We start from the raw sequence: 24,949 nt of genomic DNA on the forward strand, positions 1-24,949 counted from the left end.
AGTTTTAAAGTGATCTAAGTGTCTCTTCAACTGTTGCAGGCCCCCTGTAGGGTAGATGCCTTCTCCTCTCAATGAATGAAATCTTGGTACATACTTCCCAGGCAGAGGATTCTTATTTTCTCAGTCCCCATGCCCCCAGCTATTTAATCTATACCATGCTGTACACATGTGTATTTGTGCATCTCCGCTATTTAATGCTTTCAACCTCAGTGATTTTTCTGTCACCCTGAAGCTCATCCATGAATTGAGGTCAGGACCCCCTGCCCTGGCATGAATCCATAATTAAGCAAATGGGAGGTGGGCACTGTTCTGATGTGCCAGGCACCATGCGACGTATTTTACATGTATTTTCTCATTTAATCCTCAGAATAAAAATCTCATGGAGTAGGCAATACCATTACCACCTTCTAGGTGAGTAAATAGGGATGTACATATAATAGAGAAGGAATAAACAACTCATCTAAGGGCACATGGCTCACGTGTGCCAGCAATGGGACTGTCATATTATAGTGTTGAAATTAGAAGCAGAGGCTTTGTCTTCAGATAGGACTGGGTTTGGAACCTGGCTCTGCTGAGTTACCTTCTCTGAGGCTCAGTTTTTTTCTTCACGGGGCCTAGTAAGTGCCCAGCACATCATGATGGGAGTATAATGGGTACAAATATGCAAATCCCATGCTCAGGTGCAGGAAATATCCAATTATTTATTTTTCCCTAAAATCAAGCTAAATCTGTTGCTAGCCCATATTTTGATGACTGGGCAGAAAATTCACTACTGGTCATAGGTGGGATTTCCTTCTCTTTTGCCCCAGGTATTAAGGCTATTCTATTTGAGCAAACATGAGTTAATGTCACCTTTAGAAAGATGGAGTATACCATCACTGAAAAAATTACACAACCAATGTATAAAGAAACCAACTCACTAGAGCACCTCCAAAAGTAGTTGTAGCATTTAAAGGAGTTTACAGTTGTGAATTTGAGGGAAAAAGTCCTGACTTCCACACTGTGATTTTCTTAACATCAGTTGTAGCTTTTGAGTGAGCAATGGTTATGATCTAGCATTTCCATGACTATTTATTCCTCAGCAACTTGAGAGGCTTTATATTCTCTCATTTCCCAAGAAAATGTCATCATTTGTCATCATGAAGTAGTCCCTAATGGGCAGTTACATTTTCCTATCTTTCTATCAGTGTTTGGCTCCTTCTGGGCTCTTAGGAGTTCATCTTGCTTTCCTGCTGCTATTACGTTGTTCTGTTTCTGAAGCATTTAAAGATATATGTGTATTTTTCTGCCTTTTCAATTTGAAGGGTTGGTCTTATTGACTCACTCTCGCAATTAGTACAGCATCAAATATTCATATGAACTGGTTATGCCTGCTATGTACCATCATCACTTTATTATTGTCTCCAGAGTAAAGTGTCCAAAGAAATCACTTGCCAAGAGTTAACCTCCAGGGTGATTCATCCACCTATGGCCCCCCTGGATTTGACGTCCACAGTGAATGACCTTACTTTGTAAGCCATGAACTTCTAAACTTGCTTGTGCTACAACATGGTCAAGAGCTGGCATGGTCTTAGTCAAGACATGAGGTGAAATGGTGTGTTGTGTTAGTCCCTTCCTAAAAATAGGTTAGTAATCAAAGTCCTGTAGGTCTGTAATACTGATTTTGCTTGTTTTGTTTTGATAACAAGCCAGAGAATTTGGTCAATAAACTGTTTTTGCTGTCCATTGTCAAGCTTTAGGGAGGTAGTGCTATAGTAATGATGTGTATGAGAACATGCGGGTGTGTGTGTGTTCCTCCTGCTGGTGAATGATAAGATGAAGAGAAGCTGACCCACTGATTCTCATTTCCTTTATTTAAATATCGTTGCTTAAAAAACAAGAATGATAAGGAACATCTTGTAGAGAAGAGGATTTTATTTGATTTCAGACAAGAAAAGAGGACAAAAATAAGATTACATATTGCAATCTTCTGTGATAGTTAATGTAAACAAATCAAAGATTTGTTTCATAAATATGAATACAGCCTTGTTAAATAATGAACTGTTAAAAACAAACTACCCTTAATTTCTAGATATACAATAGGTAAAAATATACATAACTTCTAAAGCTTCAGCAACTTATGAAGAAAATTTAGATTTGTATTTGTATTTAATTTAATTGTATAACCAAAGAATGAGGGACAGGGATGGTTTTTCTCTGTCCTGTCATGATTTTATGCAGAGAATACAAACTGAGCTGGGAAGAGAAATTCCAAATTTATACTGGTGAATTATAAAAGCACAAAAACCCCCAAAGATATATACAGAAAAATATGGATGTTATAAATTATTACTTTTATATATACTCTAAAACACATTCTTTGTATTTAAGAAATGATCACTACTCAAAAATTTGATTGATGTTATAGCCACACATACTTGCTTACATGCCACCTGCACTAACACACACACACACACACACACACACACACGCACCTGAGCACAAAGCTCTTACAGCACATTGAATAAGTAGGTCATAGCATTTATCTTTCAACTTCAAAACTTTCCAGGCAGCAGACTGACGCTTTTGGAAAAAACTGAAGCAGTTTTTGTATAAGTTGCATGTTTCCATATCACCTCCCCTCCTCAAATAGAAGCATTGTGGATACCAGGAAAATTGTCAGCAAAATTTCCCCGAAGCTAAACAATTTAAGCTAAAACTGTGTGCCTTCCAATTTGTTCAGGTTTCTTGTCTTCTGTAGTTAAACTGAAGGGGAAAAGTGTTCAGTGAAATGTCTACTCAGTGATTCTATCAATTTAGAAGCAAGATCAAACAAGTGACTGATTCATGCAGTAAGTCTCATTCACTGGAAAATGGGTCATCTTTCTGTGAGTAGTAAGACATCTGGAACCAAACCAGGTTTAGGTGGTTGAAAATGTCATGTAAGTAGATTCTTTTAACTTGTTCCTGAAAAAAAAAAAATGTCACTGACAACTATTTGTCTTCTCAAAGACACTCCTTTCAAATATCTTATCCCACAAGCTGAATAATATAATTCCAGAGAAAAGTCTTTCAGCGCCCTGAGAAATCCTTTTTGTTCAAAACTAATCAATTTTTTCTTTGTGCACAGAAGTAAAATACTTTGTCAAACTCTCTGCAGAAATCCTTTCAGCTATCTTAAAAAATACATTTGGTGCAGTCCTGGCTGATTTCTGTTACATGGGCAAAAATTTACTTTGTCAAATTATATTCTTCAGAAAGCCTTTCAGTGGACTTAAAAATCCATTTTGTGCAAAACAATGACCATGCATCAGCTTGGAGTGATTGCACAGTAGTTACTTAGCTTGGCAAATGGCAGCAAAATGTCAGCTGCAGTGAAAGACACACAGCCCAGGGCTTATCAGGGAAAGTACAGATGATTCATGTAACATCATAAATAAATAACACAGACTTTGTGTTGAGGTAGGTTTAACAGCAGAAGTTTCTTTACCAGCCATAGTATGTTTCAAAGCAATAGTAAGGGGGGTTGGGAGCCTTACCTGGTGACAGTGACATGTGCTAAGATAAGGTATGTGTTTTCAATGCTCAAATTTCAAGGTCACTTAACATTGTATTTGTGGGCGGTGAATAGGAAATAAAAGATCCTCTGCCCAATGACAGGGTGGAACTTAAAAGTGTTGTCAAAGTAATGATAGTCATGAAGGGAATGAAATTTCTCAACCCAATGCCCAGAAGAACCACATCCTTCTTCAGCACTCTCGTCCTCTCATTGGCTAGCTCTGGTTGAAGGAGTTGCATGGAGGAAGAAAAAGGATTGGACAAGGTAAAAACAGAGATGAAGACCCCAGTCTTCACTCATGCAATACTAGTTCCTAACAGTATAATGGTGCCCTCCATCAGCTAACGAGGGCCATGGCATGGGACCCCATGCTCTGAGAGCCCTATGCTTGGTTTAATGTTCTGATGGTACCACCTTGAAATCCATAATATTTTGTACAAGAGACCCTGAATTTTTCATTTTCTTAAGGCCCCTGGGAATTATATAGCTGGCCACCCACAGTCCAGGATAACCAAGTCCGCCTGTGACTTCACAGGTCCTAGGCTCTTTTGCCTTTATGGGTCCCTTCCCTCATAAAAATCATATTTCACAACTGCATTGCTATAAAGATGAATTGTTAGCATTTTCTTTGACCTAAAATTTCTTTTTCTTTTCTGATATTGAAAGCAATGAAAACATTTCCATGGGTCCTAAAACTTCTGTGGGCCCAGAACTGTGCCCCCTGTGCTTAGTGGAGAGGTTGGCCCTGGGTCATGGTGCATGTAGACGGGATGTCAGTGGCCCGTTGCCAACCTTGCCATCACGTTGATGTGTGCTGGTGGGGAACAAATGCTTCTGGACCTCAGTTTTGTCACAGAAAGATGGACTCATTTGCTCTGAGCATATGTGTTATATGATACAGAAGACACGTGGCCCAGGCTGCAACTAACAACTAAATAAAGAGGATGTTCATCTCAGAGAAGCTTCCAGAGCCCTCTGTCTTTTCCATAAGAACCTAAAGCGTTTGAAAAGTTCAAATCAGAATCATATTTCCTCAGAGCTGATTCAGTTTGTGGCAACCATAGCACACACTGTAACCGCACCCAGGTAATGCTAATAATATTTGGATTGATAACCTACACACTCTTCCAACTGGTCAACTGATGCAGGAATCAATTTTATAGCATTCCTGACCTTTCTTTGTTCTGCATTTGGATGAAAAACATTGTACTGAATAGATGTCAAATATGATCACCCTTATGGGAGATATCCATATAGTAAAATATCTTCTGTCTCTTTGCTGCATATTATGTAACACTTGGGGCCATGGCGTGGATTTTTACTGAATTTAAAAGCTATATTTGGGATGGTTGATGAAAGTATAGGCTATGTGGTGGCTATGTGGCATGGGAACAATTTCGGGAGCCTCTGGGAGCACCTCAAATAGATCAGCACACTTTCAGAGGGGCTGAACCAAGGTGCATAATGAGAGACCTGTGTGACTGCCTTAGGTAGGACACGGAATACATATTAAGATGCTGTGGACAGAGAAGATCAAAACTGAATTCACAGATGAACCTGAAATCAAAAGCCAGGTGGGAGAAACTCTTTAATGCAGTCATTGATTTGTGATTGAGCCGTTTCTCAAAAGAGCAATGTTATACCGCTTTGTTTCAGGTGTAATGTTAGATGCTCAATAAACGCTTATAGTAGGTGCTTAATAAATGCTTTTTGCTCGAATCATGGTAGATGGGCTCCTTGAGGTAAGTCATCTACAGTTACATCTTCTTTGTTAAATAATTACCTTTTTAAATTTGCTCCCAAAGTTAAGAGAGATTATAAAACTTCTTTTATAAATTTCACATTCATCATTTTCAAAATGTAAATGAAAAATTAAAGTTTTCCCCTTCTGCAGTTTCTTCCAGATACCCCTTGTTGGAATTTTTGAATTTAAGGCATTTCAAAGAACATCTTTTAGTACCTTGAATTTGCTGCACAGCCTGGGTTCATCCTTGCCATACTCTTCAGAATGCTCGTTTAGGTTCAAACTGTAAAAGAGTTTTAATGGTATGAAACATTTTCAACATCATGTAAAAAATGCCAAGATTATTTGCTGAAAGCCGACTGCCCTGAGAACACTCTTTGTTTCGAATTGTGAATGTAGGTCCCATCATGAGAGTCTGTAGTTTGGAGTTTGCATCCAGGGTCCTTTGGACTTAGTCCAAAGAGAGTAGAAATTCAGAACCGAATTTATCAAGTTAATATTCCAAGAGTAGCTTACTTTAAAGACCTGTCTCGTAGGTCAAGGTCTTAAATTCTTAAGCCTGTTGTCTAAGAGACCCTTGTAAGTGCAACCATCATTCCTGATGTGGTTATTCTTTTTTTTTTTTAAATAGATTTATTTATTTTATTATTTATTTATTTATTTATTTAGGCTGCATTGGGTCTTTTGTTGCTGCACACAGGCTTTCTCTAGTTGCGGTGAGTGGGGGTTACTCTTCGTTGCAGTGCGCGGGCTTCTCATTGCAGTGGCTTCTCTTGTTGCGGAGCACGGGCTCTAGGCACGTGGGCTTCAGTAGTTGTGGCACGTGGTCTCAGTAGTTGTGGCTCACGGACTCTAGAGCACAGGCTCAGTAGTTGTGGCACACGGGCTTAGTTGCTCCGCGGCATGTGGGATCTTCCCGGACCAGGGCTTGAACCCGTGTCCCCTGCATTGGCAGGCGGATTCTTAACCACTGCACCACCAGGAAAGCCCCTGATGTGGTTATTCTTAATGATAACCAACCTCTCAGGGGTCTCCAGTTACCTCAGTACTGCCCTGAACTTTTCTTTCCCCACTCTTCTGCTGTTCCCTAACTATTGTATCTCAGCAAGGATATCCTATTGCATTTTTCAATTCTACATCGACAATGGCTCTGATTTTGCAGATACCTCAAAATAATAACAAAACTAGCTGCAGTCACCAAAATACCCCAGGTTTTCATAATTATCTCTTTATGTATATAAGATAAAAAAAAATTCATAATGCAGAGTTTCTTGATACCCACTTCCCACTCAAGTTTAGATTTTTCTGCCTAACTCTCTATTTGCAGTATATTAGGTAGAGTCAGGTAGTTAAGACAAGAGAGGATCATGTATTTATAACATAAGACCTTATTATATGTAAATTATATGCTCACTGTTTTTATAATTCAAAAGAATATACTAGGGAATTTTTCATATCAGTCCACAGGCTTTATGCTTCCCCATTAGCAGGTAACAGAGAAAGAACATATTTTGGAAGCAAGAAAAAATTTATAAACATGTGTGCTTTTCTGAAGGTGGTTTGGAATATGGTATTAGGTATTTCAGTTTTACTGCACTTTGTCAGAAATAAATCACACCTTTAGTCATGGTCTGTGTCTCTACAATAGTTTTATAACTTTAAGTGTGAGTGAATTTGATTTATTTTTCCTGTGTCCACTCAAATTATTCCATCCTATTAGTATTTATGTCAGCTAGGTTGGAAAGTGTTTTATACCTGGGCCCTACACTCTTTTCAGATTCCAATTTTATTGTGGGTCTGTTAAAAGGTCACTTTAACCTCTCTGAGAAATGAAGAGCCTAAAGATGTATAGCTTTTCTGTCACTTTACCGATACACGTCAGTAAACATGCAGCTGGGCTTGTGCTTTTAGTAGTTTGTGAAAGAAAATCTGTCTCGATACAAAGGATGACATGATGAATAATCAAAATAATTCTGAGCTTCAAATCTAATCTTATAGGAAGTGTTATGATGGAGAGTCCTGGGCAAAAATCACATGATAATTTCTATGTAGAAAACAATTGATGCTGGCTTTGCCTCCTTCCCCATGATACCATGCTGAGTAATGTCCTCCAGCTTTGGAGGCCCTCAGGTTACAGCCAAACATTGATTATTTGTCAGATAATGCTATCAGACTTACAAAGAGCTCCACAGTGTTCTTGCAAGGAAATAAATGACTCCAGCATCCTTTTTGGTGAAAAAGAAAGCAAGAAAACACTCACTTGCAGTAAGCTCTCTAAGAGTCTACAATGGGTTGAATGTGGACTATGTTTTGATAAAATTCTAAGTCCATCGCTGATATTATTAAATACATTTTCCCTGTATCATGAGACACGGTTGTTGCATTTCAGAGTGCGGATAGCAGGGACTTGAAATTCGTTAAGTGGGTACTGTGTGCTGTGTGCTGTAGTTATACCAGCTCATTCAATTCTCTTAGCAACATGCAAGAATAAATATTGTCCCATAATCCAGAGGAAGAAAGTGTGACCCAGAGGTTTAATGACCTGTTCAAGGTCACGGGGAAGTAAGAAGGTTGTTGTATGCAAAAACCTGTGGTTAGTTAGCAAAAGTTGTGGTTGTACGCTTATAGAAAATTTTACTTATTTGTGCTCCTTTCAGAATATTTGGTGCCAACTGGAATTAAGACCCAGTGACTGTTTTAGATCTGGAGACACATATGACATATATGTGACATGTATGACACGTATGACATATGTGACACGTAATTTGGGGAACTTGGTTCTCTGGTACCATGAAAGACTTCCATTTGCCTCAGGCATTTAGCCCTTAGTTGCCTAGGCCACCTGCATCGTTGGGATATTCCTGTGCTTACCCCTGGTGACAAAGCACTGGGGGTGGATCTTTGCTGTTTTGAGCCTCTCCCTTCATTTTGAGGGGTTTACTGTTACGGGAGTAGTCTGAGTAACTGATACGGCTGAGGCAGGTTCTAGTACTCTACATTTACGTAGGACAGAAGAAGTCTTGTAATGCCCATAAGAAGAAAAAAAAGTTCTTGTAAAAATAAGAAATAAATAGCAAGCAGCGGTGTCTATTTATGATAAAATCTTTTCTCTTTTTAAAAGGTTGAGAATTTTCATCAATATGAAGCGAGGTCAAGTGCACATTCTAGCTTCGCCCCTGATATTGATGTAATAGCAGAATAAGGACAGTGATTTCCCTCCAAGCGTTAACAGGCTGCCTTTTCGGCGATGCACTTCATGTTCACTTGCTTTAACAAGATTTACACAGTCCTAACTCAGTTATTAAATGCTTCAAAAGCATTTTCAGGCAAAGATCTTCAAAAGCAAAACGCATGTCTCAGCCCTCTGCCTGAAGCCGGCTGCACAGAGTTCACTGATTTAAATATGTGTGTTGGAGTTAAAAGGAAACCATTCGCTCTCTCTAATTTTTCTAGTTCTGATTCCTGCTCTATTGTTTTAATTCCTTTAATTGAATCCCCCCAGTTCTGTTAAAAAAGATTTTTAAAAGTTATACAGAGCACAATTTGAGAATGAACAACTGTTGGATTTTTCGGTGCACGGCGAGGGGTGGTGCAGAAGGAGAGTGTGTGATGTGGGTGCGGTCATAGAAGAATCTGGAAAGGGATGGCTGGAAAGTTGTCCAGACTTTCAAGTGGAGGGTTAAATCTCGCCGGTAGCCCTGTAAAATGTGTTTACAGGTGGCAGAAATGAATTCTGTGACCGGCAATCTGTAAATAAGAAACTCTGAAGAGTAAGGGTAATGAAGCAAGTGAAAAATCATTTCTCTAAAGAAAAGCACTCACTAAGCTCATTCGACCACTTAGCCGTTGCAGTCAGCACTTTGGAGAGCCCTACACCAAGCTCTGTTTGTTTTTCCACCAGAGAAATAGATGAGAGAATTTATACGAACTAAAAGATTTTTTAAATGTTGATCTGAAGAAATACAGGATAAGAAAAAGAATGAGCCAAAGGAAAGGGGAATCGTCTTTTTGTCGGCACCTGACACTTCCACATTTCTGATTCACATTTCCGTTGTGAGAAATGTTTTCTAGAGATGAAATATACGTAGAAACGGGGAGGGGAAAGAGCCAGGACATGGATAATTTGCATACATTTAGCTCTATTAATATCATTAGGCAGGAGAACCAGTGACACTGCAGCTGAAAGCTAGAGATGAAGTAACCAGCACTTTATCTCCCGTTGCCGAGGACTGCACGATGAACTCTTGCAGTGACCCAAATTTATTACAGAAGATTGCTCATTGCTGCTGTACCAAGCACTCTGTTGCAATTACAGCACATTAGGCAGAGGGACAAATCTCAAGGGGAAATGTCTAGTCTTTTAATCAAGTAGTAGAAAAGTCAGGGTGCCTAAAAATCACCCCGTGAGAAATATATATATAATATACATATATATATCTCCCATCTGTACATGTGCATCTCTATCTGATAATGGTCCTCATTTTGCCCAGAAAATGTTTTTATTATATACAGTACCCTCACTTAATCTTTTCTTTACCACAGTCTGGTTTTTTCTTCTATTAAATTCTCAGTCTTCAAGAACCTAGAAGCTGAGGGAAGTTACACAAAATAAGACGAGCACTTGGAAGAATAATGTATTATATGATATTTTTGCCTCTCTTCATTTTCCCAAGAAGTGCTCCTTTACTTTCCTTAGCTACGTTTTTTTTTTTTTTTTAAACAGTGAGTTCTTCTCTGGTGTTCAGCAATTTGATTGTCTCCAGACTGACCAAATGACATCATTCTAAAGAGCGTATTTTAGTATTTAGTGGAAATAGGCAAGCTCATGCTACAAGCATGCTGCATCTAAGTCATTGATTAGTTGTAATGGATGAAAGGGAAACTAGTATAAATACAGAGTTAGAAGACACTATTAACATGTTTTATAGGAGAAACAAGCAGTTGTTTTACACAATTCCCTGAAATATCTTCCAGGAAAGGTTTTTAAGAAGTATAAAGTTAGATCACAAATAAATTGAGACAATGTAGTTAAAGTTTATCAAGAAACTCGGTATAAACTAGTGGAAAGAAGAAAGAAGCCATAAGGAGAAAAATAAACACAGGAAAAAAGATACAGGTTAGATCTGTACTCAGAAGCCATTGTAAAATAGTTTACTTGTTGTCATTGTGTATGTTTGGAATAATCTGTAGCTGACAAAGTCATTTAAAAGGAGAAACTGCTTTATGTGAGGGATCAAAGCCTAAAAATAGAACATTCAAGCTATTTTAAAGTTACAGCTGTGGTAATTTTCGTGATCATAACATTTCAGAACTCCTCCTTGATATCTTTTTTATGGTAAAGGCTTTCACTATCTCAGAAAACTAGCTAAAATATGTTTCTTGTGAGTGACCCATATTTGCATCTTGAGGAGAACGTGTCATAAATGAGGGAAACCCAGCATACCCATAGCAATGCGATTCTCCGTAACTCTTATGGTAAACACCTGTCTTTTTGAGAAATACTCATTTTCAGTAGGAAGTGCTGTAACATGTTAAATTGTGAACATTTTGGGTTATATTGTCCTTGTGAATATCTGTGTGCCTCTCCCACACTCACCTAATAGAGAGGAGACACTCAGGAGGCCAAGCACATATGGAGGTGTATTTAAAGGTTTCATTTCTTCTTACAGTCACACTGCTAAGTCCTCCAAAACGTAACTTGGGTGTTAGGACCCTACACTTTCATGGAGGGTCAGGAATGTGATTTTAAGCCCTTAAGCCAATGCAGCTCCATCAGTATTTCTCTACTCCTGCGTATGGATTTCCGCTTCTCGGACCTGCAATCAGAGGGAATTTACGTCTCCCGATTTGGTCAATTTTTACTACCAATCGTGCGTGTCTGATTTTGTGAGGTACTAAACAACATATTGACAAATTACATCAGTAGAGCGCCATTTTAGTAGTCAAGAGATTGGTTCTCTCTATAATTTATAAGCTCACCCTTTCCCATTTTACCCTTTCTGGAGTGTTCAATAAAGGCCTAGTGAGGTCCATGGGAGAGCCGTGAAAGAAAATGAGATGTCAGAGAGGTGGACAAGTCAGGGCTGCGGAGAGAATCTAAAAAGCACAATAGATTTTTCAAAGTAAGATCTATGACAGAATAAGGGAAGGTCTGTGGAGAGCATGAAATTCAATCAGATGGACTAACGGAGATGGAAAAGTCTGCCGAAAGGAAGCCGCAGCCCCAGTGACAGGGAGACAATTTTCTGATCTCAGTGGAAAGTGAGAACTGGAGACAGGGCTATTACAGTAGAAAGAGAAAGACAAATGAAGCAACAGAAAAGGACACATATATCCAAGTCTCTGTGCACAGTCCCCCAAGAAAGATAGCAAAGTCAAAACGCATTCACCAATCTATACACACTGGAGAGGACGTTATCATTATTTAGCCTTTACAGAGTACTTTCTACTCAGAAAGAGCATTTTTCTCAAGTGGAAACCAAAGAGTGAGCAGTCAATATTATTATCCAAGCAGGTGCCCTAACCTTCAGGGGGGTCCCTTGGAGCATAGCTCCATACCAGGTAGGATGTGAGTGGTGCCCTTGGGGTTATGCTAAACTTGGAGTCAGGCTGGTTTTCCTAATCCTTCTTGATTATTCTTGGTACTTGTCAAAGTTCGTCTAGATCTTTGCGCTTGCAGGCTCTTCAGCCTGCCCTCATTCCTGCTCGTGAAAATCTAATGGATCCACAAAGTTTCACTCAAGTCATATCTCCTCTCTGAGGTTTTCTCACATCCTATCCATGCCCTTTCTTCTAAAATTGGACTGATCTTCCTCTGTTACACAGCAAAGGATCCACTGGAGGGTCTAGCCTTTCTACAGGGAGGGCCTTAAAGGTAGGAAACTGGAAGAGAGGACAAGGGAATGTATTAAAACTGTATTGGCATGGCAAGCATTTTTCTTTTAGTGACATTGTGAGTTTTCAGGACAGGTTTTGGGATTGGTAGAGATTATGTAGAGGTTAAAGCTTCCCCATGGCACCCTTTGACAGCACCGATTATGTTTTTATACTCTAGGGTTTGTACCTATAAAACATATATAAAGGGCCTTTTCAGAATTAGGATGAGTTTTATTATTTTAGCCTTCAGAGCATGTAACAGAATGTATGTAATATCTTTTATTTTAGGAAGTGTTTGTTGAAAATAGAAAATAAATTTTGAGCAAATACTGAAAGTACTGATGTTCTGAAATATTAATGCTGAGTGTAAAGCATTAAGTTCAGTTAAGTTTTTGGTCAAGTGAATTTTAGATCTGTTTTCTATTTTATCCTGTAATTTAACCCAAAATAGCTTCCCCCCTCCTCTCTTTCATTTTAGCACTTTGATAAAAACTGACCCCTAAAACAATTTCTTAAGCATAACTCCCTAAATTTTTAGGACCATATTTGATTACCTGGACAGAGAAAGAAACAAACGGATTGTAAAATTTTTTTTCCATTGTAATCCATGCCAAATTAAAGATGGGTAGAGACATATAAACATATTTTAAATCATGTTTAATCCATCATTTCATTTAATTTTGCTATTATTTTCTTGAGCTGTTTACAGATGAGCCCAAGCAGTTGTAATGTTGAATCCCTCCAAAGTTAATTTGTCTTTCTGCCTCAACCTCTAGTCTGAGTTTTGGGATTCCAATAATACCCTCAAGTCAATGTTTAATATTATATATTTTCATTTAACTATTCATTAAAATATAATGTCTGTAAAGATGAACTCTCACCAGTTAGGAAATTTACAATTTTCTGAAACCTTTATATGTAGAAAATTTATCTTTGACCATCTGTTTGCATAGGAGATATAAAGTCTAGAGCCCATATACAGATATTACCAATAACTGCTGACTTAACCAGGTTAGAAGATATGGGTTTTTACATGAAAAGAAAATGCATATCCTGTCAAATACCTGCCCAGTCTATTTGTCATACATGATATTCTCTCTGCTGCTGATGCAGGGAATTGCCACTTATTACACCAGCTATATTAAGATTCTCCAGAACCAGTAAGACATATAGAGATACATAAAAAGAGACTTATAATGAGGGATTGGCTCACATGACTATGGGGGTGGAGAAGTCCCACAATCTGCCGTCTGCAGGCTGGAGGCCCAGGAAAGCTAGTGGTGTGGTTCTAGTTCAAGGCCAAAAGTCTGAGAACCAGGGGAGCCAATGGTGTAAGTCCCAGTCTGAGTTCAAAGGCCTGGAAACCAGGAGTGATGATATCTGAGGGTAGAAAGTGGCAGTCCCAGCTTAAGCAGAGAGAGCAACTTCACCTTCCCTCCACCTTTTTGTTCTATTTGGGCCCTAAATGGATTGGATGATGCCAACCCAAATTGGTGAGAGTGGATCTTTGCTCAGTCTACTTATTCAAATGTTAATCTTTCAGAAACACCCTCACAAACACACCCAGAAATATTGTTTTATAAGCTATCTGAGCTCCCTTAGCTCAGTTGAGTTGACACACAAAATTAGCTATCACACCAGCCCAAGAAATGAATCAAATGTGTGGAGCCAGGGTTGAACTTGCAGTTAGAAATTCCAGCCAAGTGCTAGCTGCCATCACCATAAGCAAATGAGGCATGCCTCTTTCATATCTGAATCCTCAGGATATAATCTCTTGATCCAATAGTTGTAAAATGCCAGGCTCCTACTCTTTACTTATCTCCTTAAGTGGTAGAGATGTGTTTACCCCAGATCCCAGATCTATGTTAACTGGAGTAGAAAATCAAATGGCCACTCTTTGGTGTAGGAACTTTTGTTGGCTTACTTTGCCTGCTCTGTAAGTAACATTTGCCGCCCCAGTGTTGCCTTTTATATTTCTCAACTGCAATTAGACTCATAACATGCTCAGTGGTGATCAAAGGGTAGCAGCCATGTTGTACCCCTCCTCACCCTCATTCTGTTCAACGTTCTTCTTGTACCTGGCTTCCTGAGTTACTCATCCACTTGGTGTCATATATCTAAGATCCTATCCATATTCTTATCTTTGTCCCAATTTCTTACCAGATGTCTTAGCTTCCTTCTAGGACCTGGCCTAGTATTTGTCATTCTTATCTCTGGATACTGGAGTCCTCTCTTTGTACATTGGCCCCAGAGCCCCATCACTATATTTTATGTCACTTGTTTATGGTTTCTTTCATGTACTCATGCATTTCTTTTTTTTTTTTTTTAATTTATTTTATTTTTTTGCTTTATAACAAATTTAATCAGTTATACATATACATATGTTTCCATATCCCCTCCCTTTTGCGTCTCCCTCCCACCCTCCCTATCCCACCCCTCCAGGCGGTCACAAAGTACCGAGCTGATCTCCCTGTGCTATGCGGCTGCTTCCCACTAGCTATCTATCTCACGTTTGGTAGTGTATATATGTCCATGCCGCTCTTTCACTTTGTCACAGCTTACCCTTCCCCCTCCCCATATCCTCAAGTCCATTCTCTAGTAGGTCTGTGTCTTTATTCCTGTCTTACCCCTATGTTCTTCATGACATTTTTTTTTCTTAAATTCCATATATATGTGTTAGCATACAGTATTTGTCTTTCTCTTTCTGACTTACTTCACTCTGTATGACAGACTCTAGGTCTATCCACCTCATTACAAATAGCTCAATTTCATTTCTTTTTATGGCTGAGTAATATTCCATCGTATATATGTGCCACATCTTCTTTATCCATTCATCTGATGATGGACACTTAGGTTGTTTCCATCTCCGGGCTATTGTAAATAGGGCTGCTATGAACATTTTGGTACATGTCTCTTTTTGAATTATGGTTTTCTCAGGGTATATGCCCAGTAGTGGGATTGCTGGGTCATATGGTAGTTCTATTTGTAGTTTTTTAAGGAACCTCCATACCGTTCTCCATAGCGGCTGTACCAATTCACATTCCCACCAGCAGTGCAAGAGTGTTCCCTTTTTTCCACACCCTCTCCAGCATTTATTGTTTCTAGATTTTTTGATGATGGCCATTCTGACTGGTGTGAGATGATATCTCATTGTAGTTTTGATTTGCATTTCTCTAATGAGTAAAGATGTTGAGCATCCTTTCATGTGTTTGTTGGCAGTCTGTATATCTTCTGTGGAGAAATGTCTATTTAGGTCTTCTGCCCATTTTTGGATTGGGTTGTTTGTTTTTTTGTTATTGAGCTGCATGAGCTGCTTATAAATTTTGGAGATTAATCCTTTGTCAGTTGCTTCATTTGCAAATATTTTCTCCCATTCTGAGGGTTGTCTTTTGGTCTTGTTTATGGTTTCCTTTGCTGTGCAAAAGCTTTGAAGTTTCATTAGGTCCCATGTGTTTATTTTTGTCTTTATTTCCATTTCTCTAGGAGGTGGGTCAAAAAGGTTCTTGCTGTGATTTATGTCATAGAGTGTTCTGCCTATGTTTTCCTCTAAGAGTTTGATAGTGTCTGGCCTTACATTTAGGTCTTTAATCCATTTTGAGCTTATTTTTGTGTATGGTGTTAGGGAGTGATCTAATCTCATACTTTTACATGTCCCTATCCAGTTTTCCCAGCACCACTTATTGAAGAGACTGTCCTTTCTCCACTGTACATTCCTGCCTCCTTTATCAAAGATAAGGTGACCATATGTCCGTGGGTTTAACTCTGGGCTTTCTATCCTGTTCCATTGATCTATCTTTCTGTTTTTGTGCCAGTACCATACTGTCTTGATTACTGTAGCTTTGTAGTATAGTCTGAAGTCAGGGAGCCTGATTCCTCCAGCTCCATTTTTCGTTCTCAAGATTGCTTTGGCTATTCGGGGTCTTTTGTGTTTCCATACAAATTGTGAAATTTTTTGTTCTAGTTCTGTGAAAAATGCCAGTGGTAGTTTGATAGGGATTGCATTGAACCTGTAGATTGCTTTGGGTAGTAGAGTCATTTTCACAATGTTGATTCTTCCAATCCAAGAACATGGTACATCTCTCCATCTATTTGTATCATCTTTAATTTCTTTCATCAGTGTCTTATAATTTTCTGCATACAGGTCTTTTGTCTCCTTAGGTAGGTTTATTCCTAGATATTTTATTCTTTTTGTTGCAATGGTAAATGGGAGTGTTTCCTTGATTTCACTTTCAGATTTTTCATCATCAGTATATAGGAATGCCAGAGATTTCTGTGCATTAATTTTGTATCCTGCAACTTGACCAAATTCATTGATTAACTCTAGTAGTTTTCTGGTAGCATCTTTAGGATTCTCTATGTATAGTATCATGTCATCTGCAAACAGTGACAGCTTTACTTCTTTTCCAATTTGGATTCCTTTTATTTCCTTTTCTTCTCTGATTGCTGTGGCTAAAACTTCCAAAACTAGGTTGAATAAGAGTGGTGAAAGTGGGCAACCTTGTCTAGTTCCTGATCTTAGTGGAAATGGTTTCAGTTTTTCACCATTGAGGACGATGCTGGCTGTGGGTTTGTCATATATGGCCTTTATTATGTTGAGGAAAGTTCCCTCTATGCCTACTTTCTGCAGGGTTTTTATCATAAATGGGTGTTGAATTTTGTCGAAAGCTTTCTCTGCATCTATTGAGATGATCATATGGTTTTTCTCCTTCAATTTGTTAATATGGTGTATCACGTTGATTGATTTGCGTATATTGAAGAATCCTTGCATTCCTGGAATAAACCCCACTTGATCATGGTGTATGATCCTTTTAATGTGCTGTTGGATTCTGTTTGCTAGTATTTTGTTGAGGATTTTTGCATCTATGTTCATCAGTGATATTGGCCTGTAGTTTTCTTTCTTTGTGACATCCTTGTCTGGTTTTGGTATCAAGGTGATGGTGGCCTCGTAGAATGAGTTTGGGAGTGTTCCTCCTTCTGCTATATTTTGGAAGAGTTTGAGAAGGATAGGTGTTAGCTCTTCTCTAAATGCTTGATAGAATTCGCCTGTGAAGCCATCTGGTCCTGGGCTTTTGTTTGTTGGAAGATTTTTTATCACAGTTTCAATTTCAGTGCTTGTGATTGGTCTGTTCATATTTTCTATTTCTTCCTGATTCAGTCTTGGCAGGTTGTGCATTTCTAAGAATTTGTCCATTTCTTCCAGGTTGTCCATTTTATTGGCATAGAGTTGCTTATAGTAATCTCTCATGATCTTTTGTATTTCTGTAGTGTCAGTTGTTACTTCTCCTTTTTCATTTCTAATTCTGTTGATTTGAGTCTTCTCCCTTTTTTTCTTGATGAGTCTGGCTAATGGTTTATCAATTTTGTTTATCTTCTCAAAGAACCAGCTTTTAGTTTTATTGATCTTTGCTATCGTTTCCTTCATTTCTTTTTCATTTATTTCTGATCTGATTTTTATGATTTCTTTCCTTCTGCTAACTTTGGGATGTTTTTGTTCTTCTTTCTCTAATTGCTTTAGGTGCAAGGTTAGGTTGTTTATTCGAGATGTTTCCTGTTTCTTAAGGTGGGATTGTATTGCTATAAACTTCCCTCTTAGAACTGCTTTTGCTGCATCCCATAGGTTTTGGGTCGTCGTGTCTCCATTGTCATTTGTTTCTAGGTATTTTTTAATTTCCTCTTTGATTTCTTCAGTGATCACTTCGTTATTAAGTAGTGTATTGTTTAGCCTCCATGTGTTTGTATTTTTTACAGCTCTTTTCCTGTAATTGATATCTAGTCTCATAGCATTGTGGTCGGAAAAGATACTTGATACAATTTCAATTTTCTTAAATTTACCAAGGCTTGATTTGTGACCCAAGATATGATCTATCCTGGAGAATGTTCCATGAGCACTTGAGAAAAATGTGTATTCTGTTGTTTTTGGATGGAATGTCCTATAAATATCAATTAAGTCCATCTTGTTTAATGTATCATTTAAAGCTTGTGTTTCCTTATTTATTTTCATTTTGGATGATCTGTCCATTGGTGAAAGTGGGGTGTTAAAGTCCCCTACTATGATTGTGTTACTGTCGATTTCTCCTTTTATGGCTGTTAGTATTTGCCTTATGTATTGAGGTGCTCCTATGTTGGGTGCATAAATATTTACAATTGTTATATCTTCTTCTTGGATCGATCCCTTGATCATTATGTAGTGTCCTTCTTTGTCTCTTCTAGTAGTCCTTATTTTAAAGTCTATTTTGTCTGATATGAGAATTGCTACTCCAGCTTTCTTTTGGTTTCCATTTGCATGGAATATCTTTTTCCATCCCCTTACTTTCAGTCTGTATGTGTCTCTAGGCCTGAAGTGGGTCTCTTGTAGACAGCATATAGATGGGTCTTGTTTTTGTATCCATTCAGCCAATCTGTGTCTTTTGGTGGGAGCATTTAGTCCATTTACATTTAAGGTAATTATCGATATGTATGTTCCTATTCCCATTTTCTTAATTGTTTTGGGTTCATTATTGTAGGTCTTTTACTTCTGTTGTGTTTCTTGCCTAGAGAAGTTCCTTTAGCATTTGTTGTAAAGCTGGTTTGGTGGTGCTGAACTCTCTCAGCTTTTGCTTGTCTGTAAACGTTTTAATTTCTCCATCAAATCTGAATGAGATCCTTGCTGGGTAGAGTAATCTTGGTTGCAGGTTTTTCTCCTTCATCACTTTAAGTATGTCCTGCCACTCCCTTCTGGCTTGTAGAGTTTCTGCTGAGAGATCAGCTGTTATCCTGATGGGGATTCCCTTGTGTGTTATTTGTTGTTTTTGCCTTGCTGCTTTTAATATGATTTCTTTGTGTTTAATTTTTGACAGTTTGATTAATATGTGTCTTGGCGTATTTCTCCTTGGATTTATTCTGTATGGGACTCTCTGTGCCTCCTGGACTTGATTAATTATTTCTTTCCCCATATTAGGGAAGTTTTCAACTATAATCTCTTCAAATATTTTCTCATTCCCTTTCTTTTTCTCTTCTTCTTCTGGAACCCCTATAATTCGAATGTTGGTGCGTTTAATGTTGTCCCAGAGGTCTCTGAGACTGTCCTCTGTTCTTTTCATTCTTTTTTCTTTATTTTGCTCTGCAGCAGTTATTTCCACTATTTTATCTTCCACCTCACTTATCCGTTCTTCTGCCTCAGTTATTCTGCTATTGATCCCATCTAGAGTATTTTTTATTTCATGTATTGTGTTTTTAATCGATGTTTGATTCATCTTTAGTTCTTCTAGGTCCTTGTTAACTGTTTCTTGCATTTTGTCTATTCTATTTCCAAGATTTTGGATCTGGGAAATAGAATCTTGGATCATCTTTACCATCATTATTCTGAATTCTTTTTCAGGTAGAGTGCCTATTACCTCTTCATTTGTTAGGTCTGGTGGGTTTTTATCTTGCTCCTTCTCCTGCTGTGTGTTTTTCTGTCTTCTCATTTTGCTTATGTTACTGTGTTTGGGGTCTCCTTTTTGCAGGCTGCAGGTTCGTAGTTCCTGTTGTTTTTGGTGTCTGTCCCCAGTGGCTAAGGTTGGTTTAGTGGGTTGTGTAGGCTTCCTGGTGGAGGGGACTAGTGCCTGTGTTCTGGTGGATGAGGCTGGATCTTGTCTTTCTGGTGGGCAGGTCCACGTCTGGTGGTGTGTTTTGGGGTGTCTGTGGACTTTTTATGATTTTAGGCCACCTCTCTGCTAATGGGTGGCGTTGTGTTCCTGTCTTGCTAGTTGTTTGGCTCAGGGTGTCCAGCACTGTAGCCTGCTGGTCGTTGAGTGAAGCTGGGTGCTGGTGTTGAGATGGAGATCTCTGGAAGATTTTCGCCGTTTGATATTATGTGGAGCTGGGAGGTCTCTTGTGGACCAGTGTCCTGAAGTTGGCTCTCCCACCTGAGAGGCACAGCACTGACTCCGGGCTCCTCAATTTGGGATGATGTGTTGTCTATTCATGTATTCCGCAGATGCAGGGTACATCAAGTTGATTGTGGAGCTTTAATCCGCTGCTTCTGAGGCTGCTGGGAGAGGTTTCCCTTTCTCTTCTTTGTTCTCACAGCTCCTGGGTCTCAGCTTTGGATTTGGCCCCGCCTCTGCGTGTAGGTCGCCGGAGGGCGTCTGTTCTTCGCTCAGATAGGACAGGGTTAAAGGAGCAGCCTCTTCGGGGACTCTGGCTCACTCAGGCCGGGCGGGAGGGAGGGGCACGGAGTGCGGGGCAAGCCTGCAGTGGCAGAGGTCGGCGTGACGTTGCACCAGCCCGAGGCGCGCCGTGCGTTCTCCCAGGGAAGCCGCCCCTGGATCCCGGGACCCCGGCAGTGGCGGGCTGCACAGGCTCCCGGAAGGGCGGTGTGGGCAGTGACCTGCGCTCGCACACAGGCTTCTTGGCGGCGGCAGCAGCAGCCCCAGCGTCCCACGCCTGTCACTGGGCTCCGCGCTTTCAGTCGCGACTCGCGCCCGTCCGTGGAGCCCCTTTAAGCAGCGCTCTTAATCCCCTCTCCTAGCGCACCAGGAAACCAAGAGGGGAGAAAAAGTCTCTTGCCTCTTCGGCAGCTCCAGAGTTTTCCCGGACTCCCTCCCGGCTAGCTGTGGCACATTAGCCCCCTTCAGGCTGAGTTCTCGCCGCCAGCCCCAGTCCTCTCCCTGCGCTCTGACCGAAGCCCGAGCCTCAGCTTCCAGCGCTGCGCGCCCCGGCGGGCGAGCAGACAAGCCTTTCGGGCTGGTGAGTGCCGCTCGGCACCGATCCTCTGTGTGCGGATCTCTCCGCTTTGCCCTACCCAGGTATGTGGGGAGTTTCTTGCCTTTTGGGAGGTCTGGGGTCTTCTGCCAGCGTTCAGTAGGTGTTCTGTAGGAGTTGTTCCACTTGTAGCTGTATTTCTGGTGTATCCGTGGGGAGGAAGGTGATCTCCGCGTCTTACTCTTCCGCCATCTTACCCGGAAGTCTCATGCATTTCTTGATAATTCCTTGTTTATTTGTTTCTTGCCTGTCTTCTCTCCAACTAACATGTAAGTATCATGAATCTTTGGGCCTTATTTGTCTTGCTTTTTCTCCTGTCACCAGTTCCTAGAACAACATGGCTCAGGAACTGTTTAGTGACTGAATAAACCATGTAATAGGAAAATAATCAAGATGCTCCCTTTCCTTCTGCCTGGACTTTTGAGTTTTGACTTTCTGGGTACCTTGGGGAACTGGACTTCATGGACTTGTGGTGCTAACAGCTTGTGTGAACATTGCCTGGAGAGTTTAGTACCCATAAATGCCAAGACAAACCTCAAAACATCCACTGTCAGCTTAGCCTCAGCTAACTGAGCAGCTCTTGTTCTGGGTGCCTTTCTAGTAGGGAACATCTAGTCCAGGGTTAGCAATTAAATGACATTGATGCCATTACCTCATGGTGACTCTGTTATCAGATGACTCATGGAATCGCTCAGATACAGGGAAATTGAGAAACAAGTGCTTCAGAGACCTCCAGGTCCAGTTCAAAGTGCTAATTTTGAGCTCTTGAGCCCTCAGTATCTTGGTGTGGGTTACTTTCAGGTATGACTATTAATTTATGGCATATGGGCACAAGATGCCTATAAATAGCTTTATTATTCCTTCAAATATTGTTCTTACTTGCTTGCCTAAAATATGAGTAAGAATTACATTCTTTCACATCAAAGGTCTATTATGTTGCATGCAAATGTGTTTGTCAGAAAACACACTCCAGCAATTATCAAGCATTTTTACCTTATTTTAAGGAGAGTCAGATTAACATTTGATAGAGAGGAGCGTGAGGGACTAAGCTCTTTTTTTTTTTTTTTTTTTTTTTTTGCGGTATGCGGGCCTCTCCCGTTGCGGAGCACAGGCTCCGGATGCGCAGGCTCAGTGGCCATGGCTCACGGGCCCAGCCGCTCCGTGGTATGTGGGATCTTCCCGGACCGGGGCACGAACCCGTGTCCCCTGCATCGGCAGGCGGACTCTCAACCACTGCCCCACCAGGGAAGCCCCTGGGACTAAGCTCTTAAGTGGGAAGGAAGGCTGCCTGTTATGGAAGAAACATGGGGCTGACTGGAACTAAGAAGTTAGTATGGACCAACCAACCAATTTTCTTCACCTTCGGGCATAGGACTATGCACAGATCTTGTACATTAATTAACTTAGATTTGGGTTCCCCAAAGTGTATTCCAAAAGAATACTGTTCCTGCAAGATTTGCCTCAGAAAAAGGGACTATGAAGGGAAATAAGTTTGGGAAACCTGGATTCTAGAAAAACAGACAATTTGTTAAACCAGATTTAAATCCATGTTAACTCAATGATTCACCTTGGTAAGAAAGGAGAGCGGTTAGCTAATGTTTAGTAACGTTCCATGGGTTTTGTGTTCTCTGGAATGCACTGTGGAAAACACTGCTTACTCAACTTCGTAGAAATATAAATGAACTGGAGGGCTCCAGGTAAGAGTCATCACATTTCATCCATAAAGAACTCAACAAGAAATTAGATTTCTGTGGAAGGACCTTGTGTGTGGGATTCTTTGTTCATCATGGTTTGGTCCAATCCTTATCTAATAACCTTCTACAAGCAGGACTGTAAAGAACTGAAGGACACATCTCTTTACATTGACATCTTATTTATTTTAATATATGCCAGTCGTTGCTCTACTTTTTATGCATTCTGATTGTTATCCCTTTGAACTTTGGCCCTGAGGCAGTTTAATCATGATTGGTTCAATTGTGTAAATTCAATAAACAAATCTTGGCCAGGGTCCCTTGGAGGTATTATCCTGACATTTATCTGAGTGTGTTTACGAAGCTTTTTTCACCCAGTCTTAGAACCATAGCCTCTGCCATGTGTTCTTTAATTCAGAGAAACCTACTACTTTACAGAAAAAGCATCTTAGATCACTTAAAGTTCCTTCATTCCTAAAAAGAACACATTTTTGATTGATTTCAAGTCTCTAATTTCCTTGTATTTTTACCTTCAAACCAGTCTCAGCAAAGGCATAGCCACAAGGAGTCAGTTGCTACAACTACATCCAGCCCTTAGTGGAAATAAGACTATCAAACTTCATTTTTTATATCTCTTTTCAAAGAGTAATTTCTACATCTTTTACAATATCTAAGTGTAGCCTAGACAAGAAGAGTATTTTCTACTACCTTTAAATAGTTACTCTTATTTAAATATAAAGGTGTTCTTTTTTCTTTTTAGTTGATGCTACCACTGACCAAAATGCTAGGTACTGCTCAAAATTGATCTTCCACAATAAATATGCAAACTAAATGACAGTGGCGTTATTATGTATCACCCCAGGGTACTATAAAAGCACAATTTGGGAGCTATATCTAAGATATACCTCTCTCCCTATCTTTCCTAGGAATTGTTAATAGGTGGGAGATTTTATATTATTAATTAAGAAACTTGAGGAAATGATCATTTTAATAGCTCTTGTCTTCCTTTTGAAAGGGAGAAAAATGGGCCACTTATGTGAACATAATTTCATTTCTCCAAGCTGTTTAAAATAGTTATTTCATGTGGAATATTCACATCGGCTTGTAAATGGATATATGAGAATTTAAGTTAAAATGTTTCCACTCCATATACTAATGTTTAGATCTGGTATTCATCCAAGAATTGGGTCCCTCACAATTATAGCATCTGTTTTTGTTTGGTTAATTTTATAATCTCAGATGTTTCCATAAATCCTGAATTAAAGAGAAAACTGCTGGGACCAATTTGTGTGGGTAGGCTAAATGTAATAGTCTACCATCACTGTGCAAGGATGTTTTGCTTTTTTTTCCCCTGTGGCTTGTCATTACAGATATCACATTTCAGCAAATGCTTCCATGCTTAAAAAAAAAAAAAAAAGGAAAAGTGATACTGCACAGAAAATGGTCCATTTCATCTTGTCTCGGTTAGATTACGATATTTATGATTTGGGCCATTTGTGCCATTGAGAAGATGGTAACAAATGGGTTAGTCACTTTTCGCTCTATCATAAAATTTTCTATAGAATTCATAGATGTTTCTAGTTCCTTAAATTAGTTCAACACACAAGGACAAATGCTTCTCTAGTTGTGAAAAAACAGAGTCAATGAAAAGGATGACCAGGGACACAGAAATACCATATTGTTTCCTTCCTTACTGTTACTTCAAAGAAAAATAGTAACAATAAAAATGTGGAACGGTTATAAAGCAAAAACTAACCCACCACTGTAAAGCAATTATGCTCCAATAAAGATGTTAAAAAAAAAAAGTGGAACACTGTAAATAGGTCAACATTTTGTGTCTTTCCATATTACTGGTCAGATTCTCACATACTGAGTAATTAAGAACCTGCACGGTATCTTTATAGATTCCTTTCCAACAACACAATAATGAAGGGAGAGTTCTTTTTATTCTTTATTTGCTTTATGAAGAACTGAGCAGGCAGTGACTTTTCAAGCAGCTGTAAGATTGCACTGAAATTAGGAAAACCTAAAGTACATGGAGAATATGTTCATTGTTTTAGGGTTCCCTCAGATTGTAGGGTACAGCTTACAAGATAGTACCTGGAACTTTTAACAACTTAAATATTTATTCAATCATTGTTAGGGTATTTTTTAAAAATCTCATTTTAAAAAAAATCTCATTTTCACTGAAGACAATGGAATCACAAATAAAAGGAAGCATTTCTGTCAACTACTGCTCCTTTGCTCTCTAGATGAAATCCTCTTTGAGTTCTGCTCATCTGTAGATGAATGATTTGGGGGACTCCACTGGAGGATTGATATTTTTAATTGAAGGTGAAAAAGCCTGCTAGTTCTATCTCTCAGATCATAATAATT

At 39.4% G+C, this 24,949-nt stretch overlaps 1 long non-coding RNA gene across 1 annotated transcript in view; it reads left to right on the top strand.

Moving 5' to 3' along the window:
• LOC309805019 overlaps nt 1-24,949 on the top strand; it is a 330,304-nt gene that overhangs the window by 277,006 nt on the left and 28,349 nt on the right. The window lies entirely within an intron of this gene.

This window comes from Mesoplodon mirus (assembly GCF_964341445.2).
Source record: "Mesoplodon mirus genome assembly, chromosome: 5".
Classification (NCBI taxonomy): domain Eukaryota; kingdom Metazoa; phylum Chordata; class Mammalia; order Artiodactyla; family Ziphiidae; genus Mesoplodon; species Mesoplodon mirus.